This window comes from Salvelinus namaycush, chromosome 16 (genome assembly GCF_016432855.1).
Source record: "Salvelinus namaycush isolate Seneca chromosome 16, SaNama_1.0, whole genome shotgun sequence".
Taxonomy (NCBI): Eukaryota; Metazoa; Chordata; class Actinopteri; order Salmoniformes; family Salmonidae; genus Salvelinus; species Salvelinus namaycush.
The window spans coordinates 16,114,704-16,126,985 of NC_052322.1; positions in this window are offsets into that span (position 1 = coordinate 16,114,704).

Sequence of the window (12,282 nt, forward strand, 5' to 3'; positions counted from 1 at the left end):
ACATTGCTGTGTCAGGTCAATGTGCCATTCTTTACGCGGTGATGGGGCGAGGATGGTGTGTTGTTGACAGCAAGATGATTTCAGATTGAAGTCTTTGGTGCTATACTGTATTTACGAACAATAGGCTAAACCATGATGGGGAGTGGAGAAGAAAATAACTATTTTTTTTATCAATAAACATCTCTGAATGATGAGAGATTTTAACACAAGACGTTTTAGTGCGTTAGCACATCCATTGCTGTAAAAAAGACAACTGTGTTAAAGCACAAACCACAATTAGGTTTTAGAGCAGTATGTTACACTATATTTGTGTCATTTAGCAGACACTATTATCCAGAGCAACTTACAGAAGTGAGTGCATACATATCTGTACTTTTTCATACTGGTCTCCAGTGGGAATTGAACCCACAACACTGGTGTTGTAAGCACCATGCTCTACCAACTGAGCCACACTACATGCCTAATATATGAAGTTTAAATACTTTGTAAATAACTAACATTTAATTCAAGGCGAGAGGATAATGTATGTTTTAGTTAGTCTGCCTCCGCCTCCATAGCCTGCCCATGTTCTCTCCCATTAGTTGATCCTGGCAGACAGGGTAGGTCTGTGCCTCAGCCTGTAGCCTGGTGCCTAGTTCCCGGTTCCGTGCCGAGGCAGAAGGGAAGCGCTGAAGCGGGAACACGGGGCTTCTTTCCCATGAACTGGAGCCAAGTGGCAGCATTTAAGGTGAAGGGCCGAGGCACTAGAGAAGTAATTTAATCTGAGCCTCTGCCCGAGTTTTAGAAAGGTCACGCACAGAAACAGGCACCGGTGACCCCTTCCCAATTGCGGTCTGCTACAGCAGAACATATCACAGCACCGTCTGCAGTGACAGTCATTTAGCAGCAACTCATCTGAGGGAAGGGAAGAGATGGTTGATAAGGAAATATACAATTATTTGCCAGGACCTGTTGGCCACTTCTCTTTCTACACCACCAGGCCCTGGCCCACTGTTCCCTGCTTCAACTCCCCCCACCTCTTCCCTCCTCCTCCTTGTCTCATTCACACACACTAACTCTCACACACTCTCTCTTTTCATCTCTCCATTCCTCTCTCCTCTCTTGCCACCCCTGCTGCCCATTTCTCTCCTCCCTGGCACTCCACAGACACGTGACGACTCCGCATGATTATTGGCGCAATCACTCATGTAACAGCCTGCCCAGCTTTCCGTGGGGGCTCCAGTATTTGTCACTGTCACTTCTCCAAGTGCTCCGCCATTGTCTTGGAAATTGTATGTGTAAGGCAAGAGATGCCTGTGACCCACTTCGACAAGGGAACCGGCGATGTGAGGGCGCTCATCACACAGAAAAAACAGCAGTTTGATGTGTCCTATTATGTGTCCCAGCAAGAGCCATAAATAATTGTGACAAGTTTTTTGTTGCGAGTGAAAGTCCTTGACTCTGCCTCCTGTTCCAGCACCTCCTCTCTGGTCGAGACGCTGCCAAGCACCCCCGATGATAGATGGCACGGTGCAGCAAATGACAACGGGATAGATTTTTAGTTTGTGCTTTGGAAGGGATCAGTAATGGTGCTTTGCTGTACAAAGCAATAAAAGAGAAGGACAAGAGCGATAGAGAGAGAGAACCCAAAAAGAAAGATCCATATGCAGCCCGGAGGAGGAGAAGAATGATCGCTACTGAATCATGATTTCTATGCGTTTGAGCATTTAAATATATGAAATTTGTGTTTTTTAAACTACATGATTTTGCTTTTTGGGCCATCAATGACCACCCAATGCAGAAAATAGACTTTATTGCATCATATACTATACTTTATTATTGCTACAATATACTGCATCTTTTTGTAGTTACTTTGTGGGCAGGCCTAAATAACTAGCTTCTAGATATTTTCCTACTTACATTTCTAACATTTGCTTGTACCTACTTTTATTTATTTTACCTTTATTTAACGATGCAAGTCAGTTAAGAACAAATTCTTATTGACAATGATGGCCTAGGAACAGTGGGTTAACTGCCTTGTTCAGGGGCAGAACGACAGATTGTTACATTGTCAGCTCGGGGATTCGAACTATGGTCGTCTCTTCAATAACACACATCAACGTTTCTTTTGTTGTTAGGGAACGGGATGGGATGGGATGGGACAGGGGGGGGGGGGTCGATCAGCTTTAATATTGCAGATAGATTGTGGCTTCCATCAATGGAAATGTCTGCATCATTTGTTTTTGTTGTAAATATATATATATATATTTACACAGTGCATTCGGAAAGTATTCAGACCCCTTGACTTTTCCCACATTTTTTTACGTTATAGCCTGATTCTAAAATGGATTCAATTAATTTTTCCCCTCATCAATCTACACACAATATCTTAAAAGGACAACAGGTTTTTAGAAATGTTTGTAAATTTATAAAAAAAACTAAAACAGAAATACTTTATTTAAATACGTTTTCTGACTCTTTGTTATGAGACTCGAAACTGACCTCAGGTGCATCCTGTTTCCATTGATCATCCTTGAGATGTTTCTACAACCTGATTGGAGTCCACCTGTGGTAAATTCAATTGATTGGACATGATTTGGAAAAGCACACACCTGTCTATATAAGGTCCCACAGTTAACAGTGCATGTCAGATCGAAGGAATTGTACGTAGAGCTCCGATACAGGACTGTGTCAAGACACAGATCTGGGTAAGGGTACCAAAAACTACGTTTGGTGTCACGTTCCTGACCTGTTTTCCTTTGTCTTGTATTTATTTAGTTGGTCAGGGCGTGAGTTGGGTGGGTTTGTCTATGTGTGATTTTCTATGTTGGGATGTTTGTGTTCGGCCGGGTATGATTCTCAATCAGAGTCAGCTGTCAATCGTTGTCCCTGATTGAGAATCATACTTAGGCAGCCTGGGTTTCACGTGTGTTTTTGTGGGTGTTTGTATCTCGTGTCAGTGTTCGTGCCACACGGGACTGTTTTCGGTTTGGTCACGTTTGTTGTTTTTGTATGTGTAAGTGTTCAGTTTACGTTCATTAAATAATGACCACTTTCCACTCTGCGTGTTGGTCCGATCCATGCTCCTCCTCGTCCGAGGAGCACGGCGACGAGGTTGGGAGCCCGAGAGTCAGACCCAAACATTTCTTGGGGGGGGGGGGGGGGCACACGCGGAGTGTGGCAAAGCCGGGTAGGATACCTGAGCCAACTCCCCGTGCTTACTGTGGAGTGAGAGGGCGTCGTACTGGTCAGACACCGTGTTATGCGGTAAAGCGCACGGTGTCCCCAGTACGCGTGCTTAGTCCAGTGCGGGCTATTCCACCTTGCCGCACTGGTCGGGCTAGGTTGGGCATCGAGCCGGGTGTCATGAAGCCGGCCCAACGCATCTGGCCTCCAGTGCGTCTCCTCGGGCCGGCGTACATGGCACCAGCCTTACAGATGGTGTCCCCGGTTCGCCAGCATAGCCCAGTGCGGGCTATTCCACCTCGCCGCACTGGCAGGGCTACGGGGACCATTCAACCTGGTAGGGTTGGGGAGGCTCGGTGCTCAAGAGCGCGTGTCCTCCTTCACGGTCCGGTTTTTCCGGTGCCACCTCCACGTACCAGCCCTCCGGTGGCAGCCCCCCGCACCAGGCTGTCTCTCCGTCTTCTCTCTCCAGTTGCTCCCACCTGTCCAGCGCTGTCAGAGCTTTCCTCCTCTCCAGCGCAGCCAGTGTCTGAACTGCCTGCCTGCCCAGCGCTGTCTGGACTGTCTGCCTGCCCAGCACTGTCTGAACTGTCTGCCTGCCCAGCGCTGTCTGTCTGTCCCGAGCCGTCAGAGCTGCCCGTCTGTACTGAGTCTTCAGAGCTACCCGTCTGTACTGAGTCTTCAGAGCTGCCCGTCTGTACTGAGTCTTCAGAGCTGCCCGTCTGTACTGAGTCTTCAGAGCCGCCCAGCCAGGACCAGCCAGAGCCGTCCAGCCAGGATCCGCCAGAGCCGTCCAGCCAGGATCCGCCAGAGCCGTCCAGCCAGGATCCGCCAGCGCCGTCCAGCCAGGTCCAGCCAGAGCCGTCCAGCCAGGTCCAGCCAGAGCCGTCCAGCCAGGACCAGCCAGAGCCGTCCACCCATTCCAACCTGACAAAGCTTGAAAGGATCTGCAGAGAAGAATGGATGAATCTCCCCAAATACAGGTGTGCCAAGCTTGTAGCGTCATACCCAAGAAGACTCAAGGCTGCAACCGCTGCCAAATACGCTTCAACAATGTACTGAGTAAAGGGTCTGAATACCTATGTAAATGTAATATTTCAGTTTTTAATTCTAATAAATTAGCAAAAACTTCTAAAAACCTGTTTTTGCTTTGTCATTACGGGGTATTGTGTGTAGTTTGATGAGAGAAAAAACAACGATTTAATCCATGTTAGAATAAGGCTGGAACGTAACAAAATGTGGAAAAAGTCAAGGGGTCTGAATACTTTCCAAATGCACTATATATAGAGTATATATATATATATTTTTGAATATATTTTATTGTATTATTTCCCCTAACCCTACCACCCCTCCCCTAATTGGAGTAAACTAATGGACAGCAACACTGAGGCTTCTCATTCCAGCTTATACATACCATATACATTTTACGGACACAGTATATTTTACATTAGTTATCTCTTATTTTTAGTCCCATCCTACCCTCAACCCCTTGCATCTATCTCTGAAGACCATCCAGTTTTGATTTATATTTGACATATATTTTTCAATTGTGCTATTTCACAAAAGTTCTGAGCAACATACATTTTACGGACACAGTATATTTCCTTATCTTGTTATTTTTAGTTATTACACACATCATCATTTTTTGTTTATTACACATATCAACGTTAGATAAAGTACTACCTCCAGGTTCTCAGTGCCAAGCAGGCAGGAGAGAAGATGATCATTCATGGTAATGACAGTAGGTCGACATGGTCCACTGTAACAGGATTTACGAGGCCTCTCCGCCTTCAGTTCAGTCCTCAGCCGTTACTTCACCTCTCTCCTTATCTCAGAGCCAAGCTGTGATGAACTAACAATGTCATCTCTACCTTACTTTCTCCCTGATTTTACTGTGACAGGTTGTGGTATGTGGCAGAAGCTTCTCTTGAGATAAATGCATTCGAAGGACATCAGTTTTGACCCTTGTGTTCTTATCGTAATGTGAGTGAACTCCTCCCATCATTTGTTGTGAAAACACACTTTTAAAATATGTTGTTTGTCTTTTATGTATTGTTGTCTACCACAGGAGGTTGGTGGCATCTTAACTGGGGAGGACAGGCTCGTGGTATGGGCTGGAGTGGAATGGTATCAAATACATTCCATTTGCTCCATACCAGGCATTATTGTCACGTTCTGACCTTTATTTTCCCTTGTTTTGTCTTTATTTAGTATGGTCAGGGCGTGAGTTGGGGTGGGCAGTCTATGTTATTTGTTTCTATGTTTAGGTTTGTTCATTTAGCCTGATATGGTTCTCAATCAGAGGCAGGTGTTTTGCATTGTCTCTGATTGGGAGTCATATTTAGGTTGCCTGTTTTCACTGTTGGTTTGTGGGTGTTTGTCTTCCGTGTCAGTGTTTGTTGCCACACGGGACTGTTTCGATTAGTTCTTTTGTTATTTTGTATTGCGTCTTGTTTTCGTGGATTATATTAAAACATGGAAACTTACCACTCTGCGTTACAATTATGATGAGCCGTCCTCCCCTCAGCAGCCTACATTGTTATCTACATTATAAAACCATAAAGTTTCAGCCGGATCTCGTGTTTGTATACTTGTATAGGCCACAGATCCTCGAACACAATCTATGTCATGGTTACTCCTGGCACCAGAGGGCAGCAGAGACCGCCCTAGAGACTTTTATTGGACTCAGGTGTGTCTTATTTCATGATTGTGTCCCTGATAAAAGAGGTGTGTTTCTGTGGTCCTTTGCAGAAGCTTGAATTGTTTACCGTGTGCGGTTTTTTTCCTGAGTGAGTTTTCGAGACTTATTGCTTGTTGTTTTTTCAAGTGTATTGTGATCCTGCGGCTACTGTTTCGCAATAAAGTATTATGTTTATCCTTAACCACTGATTCCTCGTCTGGTCTCTTCTCTGCACCTGGGTCCAACCGTAGCACTTCACAGCAAGCTTCTGCCACAACATGGACCCAGCAGAGATCACCCAGATCTGGAATGTGGTAGCCCACCAAAGAGCACTGTTAGGACGGCAGCAAGAACAGCTCTCCCAAATCTCCGGGACCCTTCGGGCACTTGCCGAGTTCCTCCAACCACGGCACGCCCCAAACCCAGGAGGAGCCAATGCCCAGGTCTCATCGCCCAGTGCTACAGACGTCGTCGTGGTTCCTCCAGGGAACCTGCACCGGGAACCCATGATCCCAGCCAACGAGTGGTATGACGGCCACCCGGGAGGATGCAAGGGGTTTCTCACTCAGTGTTCTCTGGTGTTCGAGCTATAGTCCTCCTAGTTCCACACCAATCGGGCCATGATCGCCTACATCATCTCTCTACTCTCGGGCAAGGCCCTGGCGTTGTCAACAGCGGTGTGGGAACATCTTGCAGATCCACAGTAGCCTTCACTGCCGAGCTGCGACGAATATTCGACCACCCACTCAGCAGACGAGAAGCGGCCAGCCGACTGTTCAACCTCCGCCAAGGGGCCAGACCAGTAGCTGACTTCGCCATTGAGTTCCGCACCCTCGCCACCAAGAGTAGGTGGAATATGGAGGCACTGGTTACCGCTTTCCACCAGGGTCTGTCTAGCTCCATCAAAGATGAACTGACTGCTCGGGAACTGTGAGAGGACCTTGAGTACCTGATAACGCTGGCAATCAGGATTGACAACCGCATCTAGGAACGGGTGAGACAGTGCCCTTTTGACACCACTCCAGCATTCCGATTTCCTGAGCATCCCAAGCCCACCAAGCCCAGCATGGAGGATCCCATGAAGCTGGGTCGCACACGTCTGAGCCCACAGGCGCGTGACAGGCTCATGCGCGATGGCTGCTGCCTCTATGGCGGAGGTCTCGGACATCTCTGTGCTACCTGCCCAGAGCTGACAGGAAACGCCAGGGTTCGCCAGGACAGGGGGAGACCCTGAGGAGGTGTGCAGTTACCTCCCGGCTACCCAGTCACCGTCTGTTACTACCCGCAACCCTCCACTGGGACAACCGTCAGCACCAGATTCAAGCCTTCATAGACTCCGGGGCTGCGGATAATTTCATTGATCAAGACTTCGCCAGAGAGTTACAGAACCCCTGCGTGAAATGTCCAATCCCTCTGCAGATTCAAGCCCTCGATGGACGCCCCATTGGCTCCTGTCAGGTGGAATATCAGATCAAGCCCATGTTACTGCAGGTTGGGGTGAACCACTCTGAGACTCTTAGTTTTCTGTTGATCACTACTCACTGTACCCCTGGCTAGCGCTACATAACCCACTAGTTTCCTGGTCCAGGGGACACCTACTAGACTGGGTTAAGGACTGCCAGACTAAATGTCTAAGACCCCCACCAAGAGCCTTGCCGTGTCCTCCTGCATCCCTTGAAGACCAGGACTTTTCCGCTCTCCCTCCCAAATACATCTATCTCCGGGAGGCCTTCAGTAAGAGGCAGGCCACCACCCTTCCCCCTCATCGTCCTTATGACTGTGCCATAGAACTCCTACCCAGCGCCACACCTCCCTGGGGTCATCTGTACTCCTTCTTGACCCCTGAAGCAGCAGTCATGGACAATTACATCCGGGAGTCACTGGAGGCAGGTTTCCTTCACCCGTCTACATCCTCTGCTGGTGCAGGCTTCTTCTTCGTGGACAAGAAGGATGGGTGCCTGCATCCCTGTATTGACTACAGATTACAATCAAGAATCGTTATCCCTTACACCTGATGTCCTTCGCATTGGAGTTGGTCCAAGGGGCCCAATTCTTCACCAAACTGGACCTCCGCAACGCATACAATCTGGTGAGAATCAGGGAGGGAAATGAGTGGAAGACTGCCTTTAACACCCCTAGTGGCCCCAATGAGTGTTTAGTCATGCCCTTCGGATTATCAAACTCACCGTCAGTCTTTCAAGCATTGGTCAATGACACCCTGAGGGATATGTTGAATTGGTTCTCCTTTGTTTACCTCGACAATATCTTGATCATCTCCAAGACCCTTCCGGAACACGTACTGCATGTCCTCCAAGTCATGAGACGCCTCCTGCAGAGTCAACTATACGTCAAGATAGAGAAGTGTGAGTTCCACGTATCCCAGGTTTCCTTCCTGGGAAGGAAACCTTATCTCTACCGCAGGCATCCAAATGGATGAGGTAAAGATTGAGGCGGTTGCCGACTGGCCCCGCCTCACCTCACTCAAGCAGGTTTTTACAGACATTTTATACGCAACTTTGGTTGCAGTGGCAGCGCCTCTCATGGTCCTAACCCGCTAGTCCCAGACCCGTTTTTGCTGGACCCCCGAGGCTGACTTGGCATTCATGGAGCTCAGGGGACGTTTCACCTCTGAACCCATCCTCGTTCATCCTGACCAACTTGTCCCTTTGTGGTGGAGATGGATGCCTTGGACATCGGAGCAGGGGCGGTCCTTTCACAGCGGAATGAGCAGGACAAGAAATTGCACCCATGTGCCTTTCTCTCCAAGTGGTTCTCGCCAGCGGAATGCAACTACGATGTAGACAACCGGGAGCTCTTGGCAGTTAAGTGGGCTCTTGAGGGGTGGAGACACTGGTTGGAGGGGGCACCTCATCCTTTCGTGATCTGGATGGACCATAAGAACTTGGTCTCCTTTCAAGAAGCCAAGAGGTTGAATGCTCACCAGGCTACGTGGGCTCTGTTTTTTAACAGGTTCAATTTCACACTAGCCTATCACCAGGGATCCAAGAATCAGAAGGCAGACGCCCTGTCCCGCCAACACGATGTCTCTAATGAGGAGAGGAACTCAGAGCCCATCATCCCTAGCTCACACATTGTGGCCCCTGTGATATGGAGTCTTGAGACCACAGTCTGACAAGCCCAGACCTAAGAACCTGACACCAGCGGGGGACCCACTAACAGACTTTACGTTCCCGATTACTACAATGGGGACACTCCTCTAAATTAACTGGGCATCCAGGGGTTAATCAGACACTGGAGTTCCTGAGGCAGATATTCTGGTGGTCCAACATGGTGGAGGATGTGAGATCCTTTGTTGCGGCCTGTTCTATCTGTGCCCAGAGCAAGTCTTCATGTCAGCGACTGGCCGGGCTGCTCCAATCTCTTCCCATCCCCAGCCGGCCCTGGTCTCATCTGTCTGTAGAGGGTTACCTCCATCTCACGTGCTTACCACTATCCTGGTGGTCGTCTTCAATGCAGCCCATTTCATCGCCTTATCCAAGTTGCCTTCAGGGAAGGAGACCGCTGATCTCATGATTATCCATGTCTTTCGACTACACGGACTTCCCCAGGACATTGTCTCAGATTGTGGGCCCCAGTTCGTTACACGGTATTGGAAGGCCTTCTGTTCCCTGTTGGGGGCATTGGTGATTCTCTCCTCGGGGTTCCACCCTCAGTCGAATGCGCAAACTGAGCGTGCCAACCAGGAGCTGGAGAAGTTCCTCCGCTGCTTTGTCTCCACTCAGGCCAGCAACTGGAGCAAGTTCCTCATCTGGGCGGAGTATGCTCATAACACATTGCCGAACTCGTCCACTGTACTGTCGCCATTTGAGTGTCAGTTCGGGTTTACCATGTGCGTTCGTTTCCTGAGTGAGTTTTCGAGACTTTGTGTTTGTTGTTTTTTCAAGTGTACTTTGATCCTGCGGCTACTGTTTTGTCAGTAAAGTATTATGTTTATCCTTAACTGCTGATTCCTCGTCTGGTCTCTTCTCTGCACCTGGGTCCAACCTTACCACGTCACAATCTATTCCAGTTCATTATTGAATCTCCTAAATGCACTGCAGTGATGATGAGGATCATCCATATTTTTGCATCCGATAGTTAAGGCTGCTTCCATAAAATCCATCTTGTACATCAACGAACATTACGAAGCTAATTAAACAGGGGGCTAACGCCTGCAGATACCACAAAAACATCTAACAGTGATCACTCTCTCCTTAATACGTGCATATCATCTAAAATATTGTACAAGAAAATGGGAGCAACAGAAGAGAAAAAAAACTCTCCCAATACACACAAATGAAAATGTAATTTGTCTATTTTAGGGGTTTCTGCATCTTCATATTGTAATGCGATGAAACTGACTACTTATTTGAAATATACTGATTACAGGCTGAGAATATGGCATTAAAGTAATTACTCCTGAGAACCTCTCAGTGTGTACATTTAGCCCAGTAGCACCATTATGAATAATCTGTCCAATTAAAGGATATGTAATTTATTAAGTGCACATTCTGTGAACAGGAGAGATGGGAGAATTTATCAACCTGCTGAAATATGACCTATCTTGTCCAAAAGACTAATATGTTTAAACAAAAAGATGAAAATTGATGACAGTATTATTTGTAACAAAATGCTCACTGTGCAACTATGATGCATCTGGGCCTGGATTCAGCATCTTAGGCATTGTCCTTACAGAATCAGTGATGTATTACCCTGAGCTGGCTGGCAATAACTTTCAATGAAGGGCGCTTCTTTGCCTATCCACTGAAACAGTCTGCTACTTTATCACTTGAAATCTAGGCTGTTCACTCTGTAAACATTGCCCAGCAAGACAACTATGTGTCTCTTGATAATATGCATCACCTTTGCATAGATAAATACTGCTGAGACTTTACAAACAAGAAGTACAACATGAAGTGATCCATTAAACTCTGGTTAGTAAACAAGGCTTCTGCTACTTGGCATGGAATGAACATCCTGAAATCACCACCAGAAGTACAGCAGGGGAAACATGGGGAGACATTTGTGTTAGCAGGCAAATCAGAGCCAAAGTATTGTTTGTGTGTGTGTGTGTGTCTCTCTCTCCCTCTGCCAGCATCACATAAGGCCCTGATCAGCACTACAAGGTACAGGCCATTGAGTGCCATCAGATCCTAACATAGGAACAGTGTGAAGAGGATGCTGCTTTAACAATACTATATTTGACTGTTGACACAACTATATTGTGTTGAATACGTGGTTGTTAAAAGCCACCAATGACTTTCACAGCTACAGTTGTAAGATCTTAATTTGAGCCAGTTTGCTAATCCTGAAACGATAGGAAATATGAATTATGTGGATTATAAATCATGGACATTTTTGTACGGGTTGATACGGAAAATGTAAGGGAAAATCAACTTTGAAATTTCAAAGTGGAAAAACTTAACTTCAGAAGCCTTTTTAAACCTCAAATACACTACAAGTAAAACATGTCCTGCATTGCAAGACATTTATCCTGCAACAGGGTGACCAAATTAAGATCCTACATCTGTACAGGGGCTACCTTGGTCACAACTAAACTAGCAATGTCCAATACGCTCCACATCCGTAGTTGTTGCACCTGGGAAAAAACTTAAACCTTCCTCTTGTAGTGAAAGACACAGAGTGGACAGATTTTTGTTGTGTAAGGGAATTCACAAAGACAGGTTTGAATGTGAGACTATGAGCCGCCTAGTCTCTGTGCTTGGGGGCTTGATGGCAACCCGGCCCTAGCAGGCACTAACTCCACCCCCCCAACCCCCCAATCTGCCATCAGGAAGCAACCAGCTGACAGCTCCAGTACCAGCCAGGGAGAAAGGAGAGAGGCCGAGACGAGGGGAGGCATAAATCCTATGTCCTACATAAAAAGAAATACTATCCATGTCAAGGAAAGGTGGGATGCCCTAAAATGAATGATAACAGACTCATTAAAAATAACGGCCACCTAAATGATAAATGACCTGCTTTCTGAAAAAAGCACAGAACGGTGGCCTCGCCAAATTAAGACTGCAGTGTTCTGTTAAAGGTGTTATTTTCCTCTCATACCAAAATCTCACCCGGAGATGATGCATGTCCAGTGACACATGTTCCGTTTATTACTAGTGTTACGACACAGCCTTCCCATTTTATTCTCCTAATTCGCAAATTAAAGTTAAAGGAATAAAAATAATTTGAAAGTAATATACTTACACAATTAGTATCCATAAAATGAGTATGTACTGTATATTAAGTGCTTCAGATTGGAAAAGCTATTTAGCTGTGATAGATACCAAATGATGAAACCAAACTATCCCATCAAATTCAAACCAAACCCACTATGTTGGACAATAAACATTTATATCAGTCAAATGTAAATATTTAAACACGAGGGACATAAACAGATCCCACCTTTCAAGAAGAGACACCGATCCCATGGTTCT